Below are 23,147 nucleotides of genomic sequence, written 5' to 3'. Positions count from 1 at the left end.
TTAAAGCAGCTTCCATCTCTCCCCTTTCTCCTTTTACAAACAATATTAGATAATAAAGTCCTTCAAAGTCCCTTGGCTTTGGTTTATTTATATTTTTAATTACTTTGTTGGCATTTTACTAGCATTTCAAAAAATATGAATGCTGGCCAATTTCTGATATTAAAGATATAAATTGTAAAGGTAACCACAATGACTTAACACATCAACAAAATAAAATACACAACACAATTTGATAGCATCAATGGTACACTAAAAACATTAACTATTGTACACATATGTCAAACGATGACAAGGATAATAAGGTTTGAATGTGCCTTACAGTAATGCTGCACCCAAAAGGACAGTAAAGAAGCAATCTTTAAACAAACCACTTTCAGAGAAGGAACTTTGTGCCAAAGTGCAATATAGAGAGCGCAGTAAAAGGAACTGAACACTCTACAGATTTTTAAATCAAATAAAAAAATGACAACTATATCCATCATTTGTCTAAAGGAGCAGATTTGGAAAGTCCATCACAATTACCAAGCTAATGTTCAGCTAAATGTAAACAAAATGAGACAATAGGAGGATATTGCTGCTAACAGAAAAGAATATGCATCACAGGCACTTGGAAAACAATTTAAGTATAGAGGGCAAGATTGAGGATCATTTTATCTAATTGTGTAAGCTTTTCAACATTTTCAGTTTTTAAGCTTTGAAAAAAAGTGTATGGAAAAGAATGAAGAAGCCATTATTAATTTATTATTAATTTTAAATTTAGTTAATAAACCAAAAATTAATATATCTTCAAGACTATGCTAGTTTCTGTCAGTAGGACCCCATGCACACACACCATACTTCTTGCATTTCTCCACTATATTATGTAACTGCTTCTTAGCATCTGCCATTCCCTGTCCATTTTCTTCACCCACTGGCAGTCTCCTCACGTTATCTTCCATCTCGAGAAAATTATAGATGTCAATAAAAAATAGTACCACAGTAAACCTTGTCATATTGTCTGTGTGTCATTGCTCATAAATATCATCAGCCATAATCTTTACTGAGTGAGCACTGTGCATATTCAGCAAGTAAATATTTACAAAGTATCAAGGATGTGGAAAGCATTTCACAGGCTGTTAGGAGGTAGTAGAACCTTTAAGAGTTGAAGCATAAGAGAAGGAAGAGCGAGCACTTGGGAATGTATTCTTCCTTTTTTCTTTTTTATTTCTTTTTTTATTAATTACAGTTTCTTCACTTTATATCCCAGCTGTAACCCCTTCTTCCATCCCCTCCCAATCCCACTCTCCCTCCCTCTTCTTCTCCTATGCCCCTCCCCCAGTCCAATAATAGGGCAGGTCTCTCTCCCCTTCCATCTGGCCCTAGTCTATCAGGTCTCATCAGAAGTGGCTGCATTGTCTTCCTCTGTGGACTGGTAAGGCTGCTCCCCCCTCAGGTGGAGATGATCAAAGAGCCAGTCCTTGAGTTCATATTAGAGACTGTCCCTGTTCCTATTATTGGGAACCCTCTTGGACACTGAGCTGCCATGGTCTACTTCTGTGCAGGGGCTCTAAGATATCTCCATACATGATCCTTGTTTGGGGTATCAGTCTCAGAAAAGACCCCATGGCCCAGATATTTTGGTTCTGTTGTTCTCCTTGTGGAGGTTTTGTTCCCTCCAGTTCTTTCTATCTCCTCCTTCTTTCATAAGATTCCCTGTACTCTGCCCAAAGTTTGGCTATGAGTCGCAGGATCTGCTTTGATACCCTGCTGGGTTGAGTCTTTCAGAGGCTCTCTGTGATAGTGTATCTTATTTTTCCTTTAAAAAAAATATATATATTCATATATATATATATATTCATTTATTATTTATACAACATTCTGCTTGCACACCAGAAGAGGGCACCAGATCTCACTATAGATGGTTATGAGCTACTATGTGGTTGCTAGGAATAGAAATCAGGACCTTGGGAAGAGTAACTAATGTTCTTAACCTCTGAGCCAGGAACGTATTCTCAAATGGGTTATTAGGACTAAGACACTGGCACATGTTGGCTCCCTACTTGACCTCTCAGTTGACATGAATTTAAAAGTTTCTGTGTTTACCTGGTAACACGAAGTAATACCTAGGAAGCAAAAGAGACCTCAAGTGTAGTCAGTAGTGGGTTATGACCTTCAAACGCATACTTCCAAGGTCTATATCCACAGGTCAGGTGCTATTCCTCAAATGTTCTACAGTGTCCTAAAACTGCGCCATCCTCTAGGAACCAAGTGTTCAAATACAGAAACCTGGGGAGCACACATTCATGCTTCAAAAGGTATTCATGTAATTAAACAAAAATCTGAAACCAAATGATTATGACCAGAAACCTGTGACACTAAATTAAAATAAACCTGTTCTTCTGGGAAGTTCACTACTTAGGGTATTTTGTCACAGTGGTAGAAAGCTCACTAACACAATGGGATACAGAGGCCATGGAGGAACAAGATGCAATTTTCAGTCTTGCATCCATTTCTCTAAAGAATCCCCTATCCTTCTTGCTCAGCTTCTTTAGGTGTACAGATTTTAGTATGTTTATCCTGCATGTCTAAGTAAGTACCATCTGTGTCTTTCTGATTCTGGGATACCTCGCTCAGGATGATCTTTTCTAGGAGGATCAATCCTCACTCAGAAAGACAAATGGGATGGACAATGGAGGAAAGAGAGAACAGGAAGCAGGATGGGAGCCTACCACAGAAAGCCTCTGAAAGACTCTACTCAGCAGTTTATCAAAGCAGATGCTAAGACCCATAACCAAACTTAGGCAGAGTACAGCAAATCTTAGGAAAGAAGGGGGAGATCATAAGGCCTGGAGAGGACAGGAGCTCTATAAGGAGAGCAACAGAACCAAAAAATCTGGGCACAAGAGTCTTTTGTGAGACTGATACTCCAACCAAGAACCATCCATGGATATTACCTAGAACCCCTCCTCAGATGTAGCCCATGGCAGCTCAGTATCCAAGTGGGTGCCCTATTATGGGGAAGAGGGACTGTCTCTGACATGAACTCAGTGGCTGGCTCTTTGATCACCTCCCCCTGAGAGGGAAGCATCCTTGCCAGGCCACAGAGGAGGACAATGCAACCAGTCCTGATGAGACCTGATAAGCTAAGGTCAGATGGAAGGGTAGGAAGACTTCCCCTACCAGAGGACTAGGGGAGGAACATGGGAGAAGATGAGAGAGGTAGGGTGGGATGGGGAGGGAATGAAGGAAGAGGCTACAGCTGGGATACAAAATGAATAAACTAATTAATATATAAATTAATTATATAAAAAATAAAAATGTAATTAAAAAAAGAATTCCCTATCTTTGGAATGGGAAAGGGGCATGGGAGGAGAAAAGGGAGGGAAGGCAGGACTGGGATAGGATGAGGAACAGGGCTACAGCTGGGATACAAAGTGAATAAATTTTAATAAATAAAAATTAAAACAGAATCCTCTTGTGCCTAGAAGTCATTTAATGATGATCACCTGACTCCTCTTGGTTCAGCCTCTGAATACAGTATATGTCAGGATTCCATTTGCATGCACATAGCAAAAATCTAACAACTGCAGCTTACTCACCTGAGGTTTATTTTTTCATATAAGAAGAAACAAAGATCATTTTGTTCAGAATATCTGTGACATAAGAGCTCCCTGATGACACCAAGGACTCATATTTACTCTTTCTTTCCATCTGGCCATGGACTTGCTACTTTCACTGATGGTATTTTAACAAGGAGGAGGATAAATCCAATAGCCTTTTGATTATCAAAAGTAAGAAAAGGAGAAATACAGTAGTTACCATCCTATTAACCAATAAGAAACAGAGCTGTCTGAGAGCTTAACCTCAGTAATTCAGATGCCATCATACTTGAACATCTCCAACAAAACTCATTAAAATATAGTTTCTGCTGAAAGGCATTCAGGAGGAAGAAAGAGTTATGACCTCAAATAGCTGACTAGGCTATGTGGACTGAGTCTCCTGCATTACTTTGGACTTACAGGTTAAAGGTTTGTGCTGTTACATAATCCAATTTGTTTCCTGTGTGTGCATCCCTCATCTTGTGCTAATGCTATGTCACCTAAAATTTCTGCAAATCTATAACAGCAATGGGCTTGCCTAGCAAGACACAGCTCTGCAGTCTTGAATCTTACAACCTCCAGAAGAGTGTGAAATATATTTTTCTTTATAAATGACTCAATCTTGGGTATTTTGTTACAACAACATAAAACACACTTATACAGAAGTCGCAAAAATAGAAAAATAATTTTACCAAGGATTGAGGAAACTGAGGAATAAAGTTCAAGTTACTTAAGTGGAACATGCAGAAAAATAAAAATTAATTAACAAGCTGTCCTTACATAGCTATCTATCACAGATTCAGTCAAACAACTAGGAAAGGTTATGCCTATGTTACAAAGCTATAGTGATGACTATTTAAAGACCTGGATACTCATGAACTGAAAACATAAAGCAAAGGGCTTTGCCTGTATTCCTGACATTTTTCTCTGTGTCAGTTCTAGCACTCAAAGTATCAGTGTGAACCAGGGATACATTCAAATGGACTTTGCTAAGGCATTGTGCACACAAGCAGAGCTAAACAGGCTCAGTAGCTATACCTTTATATTACATATATGCGTGCCTATTTAAATATACAAGTGAATATTCATGTAACAAGATTTAAAAAGAGATAGTGAAATTTGGAATGGTTATGAGAGGAGTTGGAGGGGAGAGTGGAAGGGAGAGGAGTGAGGTACATGCTGTGCTCATGTATAAGGCTCTCAAAGAAATAAAGTAATTCAACAATAATAAATAAGAAATGAATAAAGAACAGTAGATTGAATTAAATGACGATCACTACTCATTTTTAGACAGAGAGTCTAGAGCTAACTGGTGTTCTAAAAACTCAGTGAGAGACAGTCTTGCTGTGAGCCAAACATGATCTTTCTGAAAAACACACAGCACAAAGTAGTGATCTCACAAGCAATGATCAGCAGTACATACAGAGCTCTGTCAGCACTTACAACTCCTACTGCTGCTGCTCATGAACTGAACTCAGTTGAAAGCAAATGACAAAAGGCTAGTCACCCTCTTGATGGTGAAACTTTAAAAACTTTGTTCTCAGTTAGAATAAGCACATGGTCTATAGATCCTAGGAGATAGTCATTTTTTTGTTGTTCTCCAGTTCACAGAGGTGGAAACCCAAAGAAAGAATTTCCAAGATGCTCAGAAACACCAAAATGGTCAGCACACCAAAGACTGCACCTGAAGATATTTCTAAATTCACAATCATATCAATCACCATCGGAACTTGCCCATTACACAAGACACACTTCAGTGACCAAACTGAGTAAAGTGATTAAATTCCTGTGTCATTGTACTCTTGTTTTGTGACTTCTAAGATGGAGGTGTTGCATATTTTTATATCCCTAGTCACAGACTTCAAGTCTCTTATATTGGAAAATGTCCGCCAAAATAATAAAAATAATTTAAAATTAATTTTATGTGCACGTGGCGTATATGTTTATGTGGGTGTGTGCACACAAGTGTGTATCTACGTGAAGAACAGAGGTCAAGGTCAGCATCTTTCTCAGCTACTCTCCACTTTATTATTTAAGATAGCGTCTCTAACTGAAGCTGGAACTCACAGATTTGGCTAGGCTGGGTAGTCAATAGCTCCAGAAATCCATCTGTCTCTGTCCCCACCAATGCAGAGGTTATAGATATGTGTCACCACACCTGGGTTTTATGTAGGGGCTGGAGAGCTGAACTCGGGTCTTCGTGTAAGCATGAGAAGAACTTTATCAAGTAAGACATACTTCTGCTTTCCTTCCCAAATTATTCTTTCACCTAAACTACAGAGTTGATTCTCAGTTGAGTCACTAGGTCAGCAGCTGGAGGAGCATGAACAGATGGTGCTCATGATGATGTATTCCCACTGCAATCCCAAATCTGACCCAATGCTTCTGTTTATCAAACTCTCCAAGGGATTCTGATGGATACTAGGGGTTTAGGAACAATAATAGATTATAATAATATAATATATAATATTATAGATTATAATCTGTAATAGATTATAGATTGTCTTATATATGTGTGTGTGTGTGTGTGTGTGTGTGTGTGTCTCAGTAGCGTGAGAATGACTTTGTTCCACTGATTCCTCTACAGCAGTTATTTCCACTGGGTCCTCTCAACACGCCGCTGTGCTCCATTTAGTTGGAGAAGGAAGACCACAATAAAGAGAAAGACAAACACGAAGTGAGGCACCTTGTCCAGAGGCCTTTGCTTTGGCCTGTTTCTCAGCTAATCTGAAGGGGCCTAGCTCTTAAGGTGATCAGCCACCATTGCTTAAAAGAGAAAAGGGAGGAGGAGGAGGGTTGATGCTCTAACCATCTCTAATCCTCTGAACAAGCTTTGTGTGGTTTCTTATAGTTTCATATCCCTTGTTTCCAATTCTGAGGAAAACCTGGGATAGGCCACTCTTATCATTCATTCCAGGGGAAGGGTGTCATTATTTTTTTTTTAAATTTCAAGTTAGCAGTCTAAAGTACTGAATTAGTGCAGAGTATATCAAAAACACCCCAGAAGTTACCCAACCTCAGGTCATACCCCCTAAGACTAATTTTGTATGCTACTGGGAGAACTTAAGGATCTGCACTCTTAATAGATGATTCTACAGCTTCCATCCCAAAGGCCATAACCAACAGTATTGTGTGGTTAATGATGCAGGTTTTGTACACCTGGCTTCACACTACAGCTCTTCTTACTACATCTGTTGTGTTAGGTAAATTGGTTCTTCTGTCATTCTGATAACTCCTTTCTTATCTTGAAATAAAGTGCACACACACACACATACACACACACACACACACACACACACACACATATATATATATATATATATATATATATATATATATATATATATCATAGACTTGACAACCCATGCAAAGTACCTTGGTGTTTTCCCTAGCACAAAGAAATCATTCATTAAATGAAGAATATTGATGATCCCACTCTGGAAACACTTGGCCCAGGCCCAAGATGGCCCCTGAGCACACTGCCACAGGGTCCCAGGTTGGCAGACAATGCCTGACATCACTCCCAATCTGGTACCACAGGGATTGAGTGGGGCAAAGCAATCGTGAGACCTCTCCTGAGACAACCCCAGATACTCAGAGGCCCGAACACCACTAAAATGAGCAAGTAAGTGGGAAGAGGAAGAGAAGCAGACGGATGTGTGCACAATAAAGAAAGGAGAACTGGAGGAGTAAAGAGCAGCCTAAAGTGAGTAACTGGTAATGTTCCCTAAGGCCACGGTGAGGTTGTAGTCTGCTCTAACACCAAGGGCCTGGTCTGGGTGCATGGCCCTGCAGCAGTGGGGGACTGTTACCACCAAAGGCCAGGCAATGTCCTTAGTCTAGGATAACACCTGGGGCCATATTGATATCTGAGGGATATGCAGATCTGGCCTCACCTCCTACCAGGGAGTCATGGGAAAAGGCCCTAAAAGGTGTGAGAGCTCAAAAGCAGGCCGTGGACCTCCGCTGGGCAGCATGTAGATTGGGTCCTGCTTGCAGGGGTTGATAGTGAGTCAGCCCCGTGGGTGTGAGAGCCAGAGAGCTTGCTTTGCCTCTGGCTCTGCTGCAGCATTGGATGAGCTTTCCAGGGTAGTCCTGCAGAGCTAGCTCTAGTGTAGTAGGTGCAAAAGATCTGGTGGCCTTACCAGCTCAGCTACCACCAATGCTCAGATCTAGGTCTTTGAGTTGGCCTACCCCAAAATCTACCCCATCTATAAACTTCTTGAATGCATGAATGGGTGAGTCATACAGATCCGAAGCTGCCCTTTGACATGGAGGTCCTGCAGCTTCGGATCTGTATGACTCACCCATTCATGCATTCAAGAGAGGAGTCCCCGTAAAGATTCAGTGTTGATAGACTAGTAGAAGGCAGAGGCCTCAAAACAGACCAATGACTCATTGCAGTGAACAATTGTAAGCAAAGAAGTGTGGACAAAAGATTATACTGTGGGATACGCTCTGGGACACTACAGCTTCCACGGTGAGATTTTTTTTTTCTTTTGGAGAGAAGGTTGCAAGGGTAGAGGGTAGGATCAGCAAAAAGTTTGCAAAGAAGCAACAAAAAGTTAAACAATAAACAAGGGAATAATAGAGAGCATTAGCCATTGTTATTTCCCTGATGACAATAGTGATCAATACCATCACTATTAAAATACACGGGACCAGCACAATATCTCAGCAGATAAGGGCTCACCCCACCATGCCTGATTATTTGAGTTTGATCTCAGAATCCACACAAAAGAAAGGAAACAACCACCAAGTTCTCTGCTGACCTCTACATTTGTGCTGCAGCAGGCATGCAAATGCATGATCCTCATATTCACACACACACACACGCACACACGCACACACACACACAAATATGAAAAGGAAAAAAAAATAAATTGTACTAATTGAAAAAAAGGCAGAAAGCATATCTGACCTCTTTGTTGTGATAATATCCATATTGTGAGTCTTAGTTTTCACCTAGACTCCCTGTTTGCATAAATTTCTTACAAGATGAAAGTTGAATTTAAAATGGTGGTACTCCTCGTCATTATGCAAGTAGGGGAGATAACGACAGAGATTATTAGGGAATTTTGGAGGAAAGGAGACAATCAACAGAAGTCTTGACTCATTGGCAGGCCAGAGTGAGGATGAGAATAACAGAGGTGAAAAGAGACTGGGTGCAGTTGGATCCTGCAGGGTTTTCACAGAGCTGTGGAGGGTGATAATGGCAATGAGCATGCTTTATCAAAGTGTGAAGTCTGAAGTAAAGACAAAAGCTTGTCTCGTCTAAAAGAAACTAGAAAACAGAATGTTTCAACATTTTGAATGACGTATCACAGCTCTTGATCACCTACCCGCAAGAAACAAAATTTAAAATATAAAAGATATTTTGTTTCATAATTTCTTTAAAAAAAGAAAGAAAATGAGGATGAAGGAAAAGAAGAAGGCAATAATATGACATTTCAAGTTTGTATTTGCTGGGAGGGCTTATAAGGGAAGTGGGAGGAAGTAAGTTGGGGGAAATGATCATATTTTATAATACAGATGCTCAAAAGTAATGAAATTTCATAACAAAGGATGTGTAAGAGATTTTTTTTTTTAATTTCTGTTGTATGTATGGGTAAGTGTGTGGCCACCCATGGAGGACAGAAGAGCGTGTCATGTTTCTCAGAACTATAGACATAGGTGTTTATGAGCTGCCCAACATGATGCTGAGCCACTGTACCTTCTTTCCAGCCCACATCTTTTCTTTTAAATCATTTTCTAATAATGTTGTTAAACAAAGGTATTTTGCTTTCTTCTGCTGTATTCATGCATGCCTAGTGCCTCCTTCTACGCAAGCTGTGCTCTCCTTTTTATTCCCTGATCCTTTATCTACTAGTGTCTTCTAAAGCATAGCCACTGGCATGTCACAGTGGCTAAATAAATACTCACACTTCAAACATTGCACCTCGGAAAGACTTACCACACAAGTCACAGCAAGCACATATGTGACCCCCTCACTTCTTAATTCATCTGAAAGTAAAACTTTCCTTTAGTAGAGAAACTTTTGTCTCTAATCCCTCATAAACCTCTGAGAGAAATTCCCAGTAAATTTAAAATAGAAGAAAATGATCGACTAATCAAACCCTTTATTATGTCATTTGGTGGCCAACACTGATTTGACTGACAATGGGTCACAAATAGGAACAAATCCCAGAAATGAAAGCTTTTATGGCTCACGTTTCCTATGGCTTCTCTTAAAATCAAGAAAGGAAGGGAAAGGACCAACTGTTTGTTACAGGTTCCTCACAAGCACCTACTACAGACTTCACAGGAAGCCACTTGTAATGGCTGACCTTGTTACCCTGGGATTTAGAATCGCCGTGGAAACAAGCGTCTAGGAATGCATATGAGACATTATCTAGATAAGGCTAAGAGATAAGATGTACCCTAAATGTAGAAGATACCATTCAACGGGGAAGGTTCCAGGCTGAATGAAAAGGTGAAAGCTTGTTGAGCTTCTAGATACTGTGCCCAGATGACTTTTGTTCAGGACACAAAACTTTCTGTACCACAATGGACTGTACTCTGCAACTGTGCATTAGAATGAACTCTTCTTTTCTAAGTTTGCTTCTGTTGGATAGTCTCTTGCAGCAACCCGATGTGCAAATAATACACCACAACCTGGGATACTACATGCATCGGGGAGGATGTATAACAGGAGTGTTTTGTTTCTGAAGAACACATCCAACGCAAAGGATCTTTCACTCTTAGAAGATCTATATTTCTGTTTTCACTGGTTGCTTCCTTCCCTGATCCCCACCTGAACTATAAGAGGCATGTGTGATGGAGCATATAAAATGCCTTACTATTATACTCAGTTCCTGGACACTGCCATGAAGGTAATTCTCATAAATAAACGGACCTGAATGGGAAGGTTGATGTTCAATAATTTTGGGGCTTTAAAAGTGGCAGTGTTATATGATATACATGATACATGCTCTTTCCTTTGTCTGGAAGGCTTTACTCTGAACTTCTTTGCTAGTCACCACCTACTCCTGCTCCAGAAGTCATTTAATGCATCATTTCTGAACCCAGCCTTCCTTGACAAGCTCGTTTCCTTCTATGACAGACTCACGTGGAGCCACTGCTCCTTTACACTTCCAAGCTACATTATACTTTCCTGATTTTGTATCTACATATTTTTATATCTCCTGCTCCCCTCCCTTAAGATGATAAACTCCATGAAAAGAGACTTTTCCTCAGCATTTTTCCCTAGTGCAATTTTTGTCCCTAAAAAAAAATCAGTAAATTATCTGTTAAATGAATAAATTGGTTCTACTAGACCCCATGCATCTGGCAAGACCAGAGTGTTTCCAAGCAAAGTACAGGCAAATCGGATATATGACCTAATTTCTCTTAATATTCAAGCAGCTTGTGGTGAAAGATCCATAAAGCTTTAACTAGATACAATCATTTGGTAATGATTTCTTGACTCAATAGTTATCTATGCCAGTTTGCATCCATGTTTTAATTATTTTATTTCTATTAATAGTTTTTGTCCATATTATAGGAATGCAAATGTTAAGGTTAATTCTCCTCCTACCAGCGATAGACTTACACTCTTCTTATTAGACTCAAATGGCTTTGAGTAGTCATGAATGTGGTTGCTGAGTTCTAGTCTATGCATGCTTCTAGAAGTGACCCCTAAACCTTCACTAAAAAATTATCAGATATCATGGTGAAGGAGTCTAGTTCTCCACACTATTCTAACCCTAGATCTCTGATTCTTTCCTTGTCTGTATGTAGTGCATTCTTAGGTACCCGATTCTAGCTTAATCCTTAGCCTATTACACACATTACCAAATCTTCTAACCAGAGCCTCCTGTCTGTACAAAAACAAGATGGCACATGGATTAACGCAATATATTTAGTGCATTAAAAACAGAGAGAGAGAGAGAGAGAGAACAAGAGAAATGGTTCAGTAGTCATAAGGGCTTACTATTATGATTAAGGACCTTATTTCTGTTCTCAATACCTACATCAGTTGGCCTATAACTCCTTATTCAGGAGATCTGATACCAATTTCTTGTCTCTGTGCAAGCATGCAAACATTGCCACATAGACATAGGCATATGTATAATTAAATGGAAGTAAAAATAAATTTTAAATGGATAAACTCACAAATGTGGAGCTGTAGTTCTTGGCATAGGAAGCTGACTTCAGAAAGAGTGTATTTGGGGGGCTGCAGAGGAAGCTCACCATACAAACATAAAAAAAAAAAAGAGTAAGCTTCATTGACTAACTTGACGGTTTTAATCACAGGTAGGTCTGTAAACTTCCTAAATAATTATATACTTACATCAAACAGTGTTGGAGAGATTGCATTTTGACAAGTCTGTAGTTCTAATGTAATTCCTAGCAAATATAATAAACATAGATTCAATGGTATCATCTGTTATTATTAATCATCAAAGGTAGTGTCAATGTAAATTGTACTTTCTTTTCCCACCACCAGAATAAAAAAAAATTCTCTTGGCAAAGCCTGTTTCTTTTTTAGGTACATGTTACATAATTTAACATAAACGAATAGGCTTGGTCAGTTACAAAACAGACAGGCATTAAAAACGCTAGTAACTAAAACTCTTACTGTTCACTAAAATCAAATAACTGACTTCTAATTGCATTTCTGTATTTTTCCCTGTAATTGCATTCTTATTCCCAGATCTGAGCAAATTTGGAAATGGGCTTTGGCAAACGTCAGCACCATTAGTGAGCCCATCTCTACTTCCCAGATCTCCCAATCTCCTCTGTTCTGCAACTTAGGGCCCATTTATGAGCTGTCTGGTGCTTCTTCCCGAGCAGTCACCAGATTTAATCTTTGTTATGAAAAGTAGTCTATTTCATATGAGAATCACTGAACAACCACTCAGCATCAGAACCATTAACCCTTAAATCATGCAACAGCTGCTCTTAAGTTTTCATCCTAAGTAACCACACTGTCCTATATGCCGTTTATTCTGGAGACAAAGTCTCGTTACTATCTTTGTTTCCAATTTAATGTACTATTGTTTCTAAATATGACAGCCAATGCTACAATTTATATAATATAGAACTAATTGGTGCAGGGTTTTTATTTTAAAGTCCCTTTATAATTTTTAGGTAATTTTTAATATGTCTTTGTGTGTGTGTGTGAATGGAAGAGGTTTCGCCATTAGTTACATTATTTAAAAAGGACATTCATGGCTGTCAAGATGCTGGTGAGTAAAGGTATTTGCAGTCAAGACAGACAGTCTCAGTTCAGTCCCCAGAACCCACATGGTGGAAGGGGAAACTAACTCCCACAAGGTGTCCTCTGACCTCCACATGAGTGCTGAGGCATGAGTGAGTCTCCACACATTCACATACAAACAAACGAAAATACACATACACATGCAAATGGAAATAAGTAAATAAATAAATAATGTAAAAATGGTTAAAAATATCAAAGAAGACATCTATTTGACCAGGCGTAAATATCAGAGCTCAAAAACATAGTGCAGTGAAGAATTTCTTCCAACCCAGAGAATCACTCCTGTTTATTTCATGTTCATTATCCTAGTGCCTTTATTCAGGCATTGTCCAACACAAATATATAGTGTTTCCTTCTTTATAAGACAAATGGTTTATTTATAATATTGAAAATTTGCTCACTTAAACATATTTTAATATTTTACATCATCAAAACATGGTGGACATGATCTTGCCTTTTTTTAAAAAAAAAAAATGAATATTCCTCCACAATAGAAATCTTCCATAATTTAGCAATGCCTTACAAATAAAAACCTGTGTTAAACTGTGTTAAACCTAAGATTCACCTATTATTCTATGGGTTATTCCATGTTTAAAGTATAAATGTACAATAAACTTTTAGAGGTATATTTGCTTAGCCACAGGGTATACATATTTATTTTAAATTCTGACATATACTACAGGCCCTCCATGATATTCTGCCAAAAAGGAGTAATGTTTGTGACTTCTTCTCAGCAACTCACTAACAAAAATATATGCACTGTTTGGAACCTAGTCAGGTGAATGGACGGTTTCATCACTTTCATTAACAATTATCTCATTATACTTGTCTAGCAGGGCTAGCATTTCTCAAGCACTATGAGGCTCTTTTTTTTTTTTAATTTCCACTTCTATGTGCTTACAAATACTGTCCACTGAAAATTGTGTTTCTTTTCATTATAAATTTTTGAGCCCTCTTCATATAACAGTAATGTTTACCTTATCCATGACAGACACTGAAGATAGTTTAAGTGCATATTCTATTTAAGTTAACATCCTTTAGTGATAAGAGAGCAAAAAAAAAATGTCATTTACATACTTATTTTAAAGATCATTTTGTGATTGGCTCATGACTTGTGGTTGTCAAATTTACATCTGGAAGGCTATCTTTATTCTGAGATTTCAAGCATATCCCCTCCTGCTTTCATAGTAATCTAGTGGTTTTTATTTCCGGCACTGAAAACCTGTTCAAACTTTTCATGGTATATTAAGTACAGAATCAAGTTTATTTTTCCATTGATGTTACTCCATGACTCCTAAGGCCAAAGAATGATTCAACTTTTTCCAGTGAAAAGTCCCTTTTCTCAAACATTAATCATGTACTTAATCAAGTCTATTTCCAGACTTTTAAAGTCACCCTGCTGATATTTCAGTTCATGTGTCAGGGTCAAACTCTGACATATGAAAGTTTGTTTCCCATTCCAGGGTCTGGATATGCTTTTTAAATTCTTAATAAAAAACTAATACTGCATTGTTTGAGTCAGCAAAGTTAGTTCTGCTCTTGACCTAATTATTAGCCAGCACCTCTAGTGTAGCATACAACGCAGCAGGAGAAGTACAGAGCCTGATGCTAACAGCTCCTCAAAGAGAAATGATAGTTCCTAATGCTGACTGTGGCATACAAAAATGTTAACCACTAACTGACTGCTCACACACAGCCGTGAAGATTGCTCTCTACAGGACAGCATTAGCACCTAACCCTGGCTCTTCCAAAAGAATGTGAGTCCCTAGTGTTGCCTGCTTCAGGCAGAACAATGTTGACTACTGAACCACTAATGCTGAGTACCACTTATTCAGCAAGGTTAACCCTGAGCGCTGGCTGCTCTTCCAAGCCCGTCTTAGCCCTTAGCATCATCACTCCATACAAATCATACAAATCAGTGCTAAGCACTGACGCTAACTATTGCTGACTTCAGGAGGACAGAATGGTTCCTATTCCTGCTCTAGATAATGCCCCTTCACCCTGAGGAAGAACTCATATTACCTCGTTGACTATATTTACTTGGGACAAAGCTGGATCCTACTAAACGCTTTTCCAGTACACGTGGAAAGCAAGCCTGCCTTTTCCCTAGGGCATCACCAAAGTGGTTGCACTTGGAAGGTCTCTTTTGGTTTTGTAGTTATGGGTTGTTTTAAATACTTTGAGGTAGTATTTGTGTGTGTCAGTGTGTGTGTGTGTGTGTGTGTGTGTGTGTGTGTGTGTGTGCTTGTGTTTGTATGTACATCCTTGTACTTTCATATTCGCCATACACTGCCTTTTTATATCCCCCTCCCTACTTGTTGATCCCCTCCAAATATTTTCTTTTCTGATTTCATGACTATGCAAATATTTACATCTAGATTCAATGCATGATAAACAACATAGAATGTTTTGCCTTTCTTCAGCCACCTCTGCCTGACTCCATGCTTCTAAGACATGGTATTAGTAAGTAGTCCAAGCTGTTCTAAAGTCACTTCATACACCTGTCTGTACTTGAACTTGAGAAGCTCAGTCTCCTGAGGCCTAAAATTAGAGGTGTGTGCTCCATTCTCCAGATAGAAACCTTTTAATAGTGTGGTATTATCTGTGAGTATCAACCACATAAAAGTAGATGCTGGCGCTATGATAAGTGATATGTGGAATCTATCAGTTCTCAATATTGTATCACATGTGGGTGACAGTTTTAAAGCCACATTTTAATTTTCTGGCCCAAAAATTCACCTACTTTTCTGGGGTTCATGATGGTATCAAGGACACCAGGTAAGACCCTGTTTTATGCTCTATGCCTACCAACTTCTCTTAAAGCACATCCAAAAGCAACTGCATCCCATCACCACGACTCCATTTTCTAGGCCACAACACTGCATGTTTTGTAAAAGCCATGCTAGCACAAAGGACCCCAGGCCATACTGGTACTAGGTACTCCAGAAAAAACATTAGCATCTAAAATACCAGAGACCACACAGGCCACAAAAAACCCAGTGGAGATACCCTAAAGGACCTGATAACCAGAACCCCAGGCCACTCAAGCCATAAGACCAAGAGGAAACAGAAACCAAGGGGAAAATAATAATAAAAAAATACCTATTCAACAAAGATAAACTCAAAAATTAGCACCTAAATCTATAATAATGAGAAAATCCAGATGGCTAGAGGCCATCATAAAAACACATTCAAGAACAGTTAGGAGAATATGGCACGACTGTAGCCCAGATATTCTACTGCTCCAAGTACTGAATATTCCAACACAGCTGAAGCACAGGAAAATGACCTTAAGCCCAATCTTATGAAGATGAAAGAGACCTTTATAAAAGAAATGAATAAATCCCTTAAAGAAACACAGGAAAATACAATTAAACTTGTGAAGGTAACAAAACTATTCAAGACCTGAAAATAGAAATAGAAGCAATAAACAAAAATAAAAACTGAGGGAATCCTGGAAATTAAAAACCTAAGAAAAAGAATAAAAACTACAGATGAGAGTATCACCAACAATATACAAAATATGGAAGAGAAAATCTCCAGCTTAGAAAAAAACAAAAGAAGGAATTGATATATCAGTCAAAGAAAATGTTGAATCCCAAATGTTTCCAACACATATCTTCCAATACATCTGGCAAACCTAAGAATAATAGGAACAGAAGAAAAAGAATATTTCTAGATCAAAAGTCCTGAAAATATTTTCAACAAAATCATAGAAGAAAGTTTGCCTAAAGCTAATCAAAGAAAAGCCTAGAAACATAAAAGAAGCTTACAGAACACCAAATAGATTGGACAAAAAATGTTCCTACCACATACTAACCAAACATTAAATGTGCAGAACAAAGAAAGTATATTTAAAGATGCAAAGGAAAAGGGTCAAGTATCATGTAAAGGCAGACCTACTAGATTTACACTAATTTCTCCTCAAAGACTCTAAGAGCCAGAAGGGCTTGGTCAGATGACTTGAAGACTCCAAGAGACCATAGAAGCCATCCCAGACTATTTTCCCCAACAAAACTTTTAATCACCATAGCTGGAGAAAACAGATATCACACACACACACACACACACACACACACACACCTATTTTTTTTTTAAATTTTGCTATCTATAAATTCAGCCCTACAGAAAGTACTAAAAGAAAAATTCCAACCCCCGACCCCAAAATAGCCCTGGGCCAGATACTTCTAATGCAGAATTCTACCAGACTTTCAAAGAAAAGCTAATACCAATCCTCAAACTATCTCACAAAATAGAAACAGGAGGAACATTGCCAGATTCATTTTATGAGGCCATAGTCACCCTGATATCTAAAACATGCAAAGACTCAACCACACAACTGAACTTCAGACCAATGTCCATTATGAATAATGATGCAAAAATACTCAGTAATGACAAACTGAATCAAAAAACACATTATGATCATGATGTAGGTTTCATCCCAGAGATGCAGGAATGGTTCAATATATAAAAACCTACCAGTGTAATGCAACAATAAACAAACTGAAAGAAAAAAAAATGATCATCTCTTTAGATGCTGGAAAAGCCTTTAATAAAATTCAACACCCCTTCATGTTAAAAGTCTTGGAGAGATCAGGGATACAAGATATATATCCTAACATAATAGAGACAATATACAACAAGCTGATAGCAACATCAATTAAACAGAGAGAAACTTAAAGCAATTCCAGTAAAACCAGGAACAAGACAAAGTTGTCCATGCTTTCTATATCTATTCAATATAGTACTTGAAGTTTTAGCTAGAGAAATGAGGTAATTAATGGAGATCAAGCAGATACAAATTGGAAAGAAGGAAGTCGAAGTATTGCTATTTGCAGATGATATTATAGTATACATAAGTGGCCCCAAAAAATTCTACTAGGAAACTCCTTCAACTTATAACACCTTCAGCCACAGTGGATAAAAAATTAAGCCTCCCGCTCCCCAGAATTAGTCTGAGGCCAAACAGAGCACTTCAGTCTAATGCCAAGAGAAACCAGATTGAATCAGTCAACTCAGAGAGGCGTTTAGACTAGAACAGTTAAAGTTGAACAAGTCAGCAAGAGTTCAGAAAATGCTAGAAAGGCTTGGGAATAGCTCTCCTCTCATTCCTTCATCTGAAGAAATAAAAACATTTACAAGATAGGTCAAAGACACCACAAGAAATCCTACAGAATCAATTAACCTGGGCCCATAGGGGCTCACAGAAACAGAACTGACCACGGCAGAGCCTGCATGAGACTGACCTAGGCCCTTTGCACATGTGTTACAGTTGTGCAGCTTGGTTTTCTTGTGGGAACCCTAAAAGAGGGAGAAGCTGTCTCTGACTCTAGCCTGCCTTTGGGACCCTTTCCTCCTACTGGTTGAGGCTAGCCTTAATAGGAAAGGAAGCGCTTAGTCTTACTGCAACTTGATATGCCATGGCTGATTAACATCCAGGGGAGGCCTGCCCTTTTCTGAAGAGAAAAGGAGAAGGAGTAGAAGACAGGGAATGGGGATGGAGGGAGAGATGAAAACTGGATTCAGGATGGATAAACCAGTCAATAAAAAAGATTTATTTTTATTGTTGTTTTTATTTCAGTTTATTTACTTTATATCCCAAGGGTGTCCCCTCCCTCCTCTCCTCCCATTCCCCTCCTTTTCCCCTTCCCCATTCTCCTCTCTCTTTCCTCTCAGGAAAAGGGAGCCAAACTCACCCCATATCAGTCTTCCCCAGCACAACAAGTCACATCAGGACTGAGCATATCCTCATCCACTGAGGCCAGGCCAGGCAGCCCTGCCAGAAGGAAGTGATGCAAAAGCAGGCAATAGAGTCCATGTTAGGAACAACCCCCTCCACCCACCCTCTACCTCCTCTCACCATCCCACCCCACTAGCCAGGCCCCCATATGGAGAAGGAGCCAACTATCAGCTAGATGTTTGCAGGGGCCCTAGATCCAGATCATACATACTCCTCTGTTGATGTCTTGGTCTCTGAAAGCCCTCGTGGGGCCAGGGCATTTAGTTCTCGCTGTTGGTCTTCTTGTAGGGTCTCTGTCTTCTCCAGGTCTTTCCATCTTTACCCCAAAACTTCCTAGGACCACTGGAGCTCTGCCCCATACTTGGCTGCAAGTCACAATATCTGCCTAGATACCTTGTCCCGGAAGACAGTCAAGTCGGGCTCCTGTCTGAAAGCAAAGCAGAGTATCATTAGTGTCAGAGGCTGGCTATCTACGTAAGGGTGGGTCTCAGGCTCGACCAATTATTGGTTGAACTTTTCATCAATCTTGTTCTCTCCTTATACCGGCACTTCTTATGGACAGGGTAATTTTTGGATTACAGGTTTTGTCGGTGGGTTGTTGTTCTCCTTCCGCTAGTCCTGTCTGGCAAGCAGGTGGTCACTTCAGTCTTCATGCACTTCCCCCCCATTAGGAGTCCCAGCTAGATTCACACCCGTACACTCCTAGGAGTCTACCCTGTCGCAAGCCTCCAGCTTGACAAAGAGATGTCCCTCCTCAGTTACCCTTCTTGTTTCCAGCCCTCTCACCTCTTACCCCAGTTCTCCCCACATCTGAATCCTGCCCTTTTTTCCTTCCCTATTCTTCCTTATTTCTCCTGCTCAGGTGCCTCTCCTCATCCACTTCTGCTATCTATCCTATTTCCCCTTCTGAGTGACATTATAGCATCCTCCCTTGGGCCATCCTTGTTACTTACCTTCTTTGGGTCTATGGATTGTAGTGTGGTTATCTTATACACCCAATTATACATCCCACGTGCATCTTTCTGGTTTCAGTTACCTCGCTTAGGATGATCTTTTCTAGTTCTATCCATTTGCCTGCAAATTTCATGATCTCTTTGTTTTTAACAGCTGAGTAATATTACATCATGTAAATGTACCACAATTTCTGTATCCATTGTTCAGTTGAGGGAGATCTAGGTTGTTTCCAGTTTCTGGCTATTATGAATAAAACTGCTACAAATACCATGCTGTTTTTATTACTGTTGCTCTGTAGTACAGCTTGAGATCAGGAATATTGATACCACTGGAAGGAAAGTTTGGTTTTTTTTTTGGGGGGGGGTTGTTTTTTGTTGTTGGTGTGTGTGTGTGTGTGTGTGTGTGTGTTTGTGCAGAACTATTTTGGCTATTCTGGGTCTTTTATTTTTCTATATGAGGTTAATGGTTGCTCTTTCTAGGTCTGTAAAGAATTGCAATGGAATTTTGATGGGAATTGCATTGAATCTGCAGATGGCTTTTGGCAGGCTGGCCATTTTTATTATGTTAATCCTACTGATCCACAAGCACTGGAGATCTTTTCATCTTCTAAAATCTTCTTCAATCTCTTCAAAGACTTGAAGTTCTTCTCATATCATATGTCTCTTTCACTTGCTTGGCTAGAGTTGTTTCCCTAATTTCTTTCTCAGGCCTTTTTTTTTTTTTTTTGCTTGTATAAATGAGGGCTACCTACTTTTATAACCAGACACTTTGCTGAAGTTGTTTATCAGCTGTAGAGTTTCTCTGGTTGAATCTTGGGGGTTGAATCATATGATAGCATATATATGATATGATATGATCTGTGAATAGTGATACTTTGATTTTTTTTCTCTTCTAATTTCTATACTCTTGATCTTTTTGTACTTGTCTTATTGCTCTAGCTAGAACTTCAAGTATTATATTGAAGAGATATGGTGAGAGTGGGCAGCCTTGTCTTGTCCCTGATTTTGGCAGGGGCACCTTGAGTTTCTTTCCATTTAAATGGATGTTGGCTATTGGCTTCCTCTATATTGCCTTTATTGTATTTATGTTATGTGCCTTGAAGCTCTGCATGTTTAACATCTGATGTTAAACATGAAGGAGTGTTGGATTTTGTCAAAGGCCTTTTCAGCATGTAATGAGATGAGCATGTTTTTTTTTTCTCTCTCTCTCTCTTTCAGTTTGTTTAAATGGTGGATTACATTAATGAATTTTCATATGTTGAGCCATCTGTGCATTTCTGGGTTGGAACCTAGCTGATCATGTTAGTGATATTTTTGATACATCCCTGGATTCGGTTTGCAAATAAGTTTATTGACTCTTTTTGCATTAATGTTCATAAGCGATATTGGTGTGAAATTCTCTTTCTTTGTTGGCACTTTATGTGGTTTAGGAATCAGAGTGACTGTGGCCTCATAGAAACAGTTTGGTAATGTTCCTTCTGTTTCTATTTGTGGAATAGTTTGAAGAGTATTAGTATTAGTTCTTTGAAAGTCTGGTAGAATTCTGTGTTAAAACCATCTGCCCCAGGCTTCTTTTTGTTGGGGGGCTTTTAATGACTGCTTCTATTTCCTAGGGGGTTATACATCTCCTTAAATTGCTAACTTGATCTTGATTTAACTTTGGTAAGTGGTATCTATCAAGAAAATCATCCATTTTATTTAAATTTTCTAATTTTGTGATGTACAAGTTTTTGAAGTATGATCTAATGATTCTTTGGATTTCCTCGGTGTTTGTTGTTATATCCCCTCCTTTATTTCTGATTTTATTAATTTGAATTCTCTCCCTCTGCCTTTTAGTTATTTTGGTTAAGGATTTGTCTATCTTGTTGATTTTCTAAAAACAAAAACAAAAACACCCCCCCCCCCCAAAAATTGCTTGGCTTTGTTGATTCTCTGTATTGTTCTCTTTGTTTCTAAGATTGTGATTTCAGCCCTGAGTTTATTTCCTGCCATGGACTCCCCTTGGGTGTGGTTGCTTCTTTTTTTCCTAGAGGTTTCAGGTGAGCTGTTAAGCTACTAGTATGAGCTCTCTCCACTTTCTTTATGAAGGCACTTAGTGCTATGAACTTTCCTTTTAGCAACGCTTTTATTGTGTCTCATACATTTGGTATGTTATGCCTTCATTTTCATTGAATTCTAGAAAGTTTTTAATTTCTTTATTTCCCCCCAACCCAGTGGTCATTAAGTAGGGAATAAGTTTGTAGGCATTCCACTGTTTCTGTCATTACTGAAGTCTAGCTTTAATCCATGGGGTTTGATAGAATGCAAGGTGTTATTTCAGTTTTCTTATATTTGTTGAGGCTTGCTTTGTGTCTGAGCACGTGGTCAATTTTGGAGAAGGTTTCATGAGGTACTGAGAAGAAGGTATACGGATGGAATGTTCTGTAGATATCTGTTAGGTCCAGTTGACTCATAATGTCCATTAGTTTATTTTTCTGTTTAGTTTTCATCTCAATGATCTCTCCATTGGTGAGAGAAGTATGTTGAAGTCTCCTACTATTAACATGTGGGGTTCATGTGTGTTTTATCTTTAGTAATGTTTCTTTTACAAATGTGGGTGGCCTTGCATTTGGGGCATATATGTTCAGAACTGAGGTGTCATCATGATCTATTTTTTCTTGAATGAGTATGAAGTGCCCTTCCCCATCTCTTTTGATTAATTTAGGTTGAAAGTCTATTTTATTGGATATTAGAAGAGCTACTACAGTTTGTTTCTTGAGTCTGTTTTTTTTTTCTTTACAGTCTATTCACTTTGTAGCCTAGCTGTAGCCCCCTCCCCCCTCCCCTCCAAACCCCATCCTCCCTTTTTCTTCTTCTTCTCCTATGCCCCTCCCCCTGGAGTCTGTTTTCTTAGAAAACCTTTTTCTAACCTTTTGTTTTGACATAATGTTTATCATTATTGCCAAGGTGTGTTTTTGTATGCAACAGAGTGATGGCTCCTGTTTACAAATCCATTGTTAGCCAGCCTCTTTTTATTGGAAAGTTGAGGCCATTTATGTTGAGAGCTATTAATGACAAATTGTTACTTCTTCTTATTTTGATGTTGGTGGTGTATAGTGTGTGTGTGCATGCTTCCTTGCTTTTGGTTTTGTGGCTGTGGGGTTATTTGTTTCCTCTGCTTTTGTGGGTGTGGTAAGCCTCCTTGAGTTGGAGTTTTCCTTCTAGTCTCTTCTGTAGGGCTAGGTACTGTTAAAACTTGATTTTGTCATGGAATATCTTGTTTTCTCTGTCTATGGTGATTGAAAGTTTTGCTGGGTATAGTAATCTGTGCTGATATTTGTACTCTTTTTTAATTTTAACTTTTTATATTAACTACAGTTATTCACTTTGTATCCCAGCTGTAGCCCTGTCCTTCATTCCCTCCCATTCCCACCCTCTCTCACTCATCTCCTCTCATGCCCCTCTCCAAGTCCCCTGATGGAGGAGGTCCTTCTGCCCTTCCATCTGATACTAGCCTATCAAGTCTCATAAGGACTGGCTGCATTATCTTCCTCTGTGACCTGGTAAGGTTGCACCCTCTCCCCCTCAGGGGGAGGTGATCAAGGAGCCTTAGTGTCTGCATGACATCTGACCAA

Source organism: Meriones unguiculatus, chromosome 5, assembly GCF_030254825.1.
Source record: "Meriones unguiculatus strain TT.TT164.6M chromosome 5, Bangor_MerUng_6.1, whole genome shotgun sequence".
In the NCBI taxonomy this organism is placed as follows: Eukaryota; Metazoa; Chordata; class Mammalia; order Rodentia; family Muridae; genus Meriones; species Meriones unguiculatus.
The sequence above is the reverse complement of the archived record's forward strand: the minus strand, read 5'-3'. Positions refer to the sequence as shown.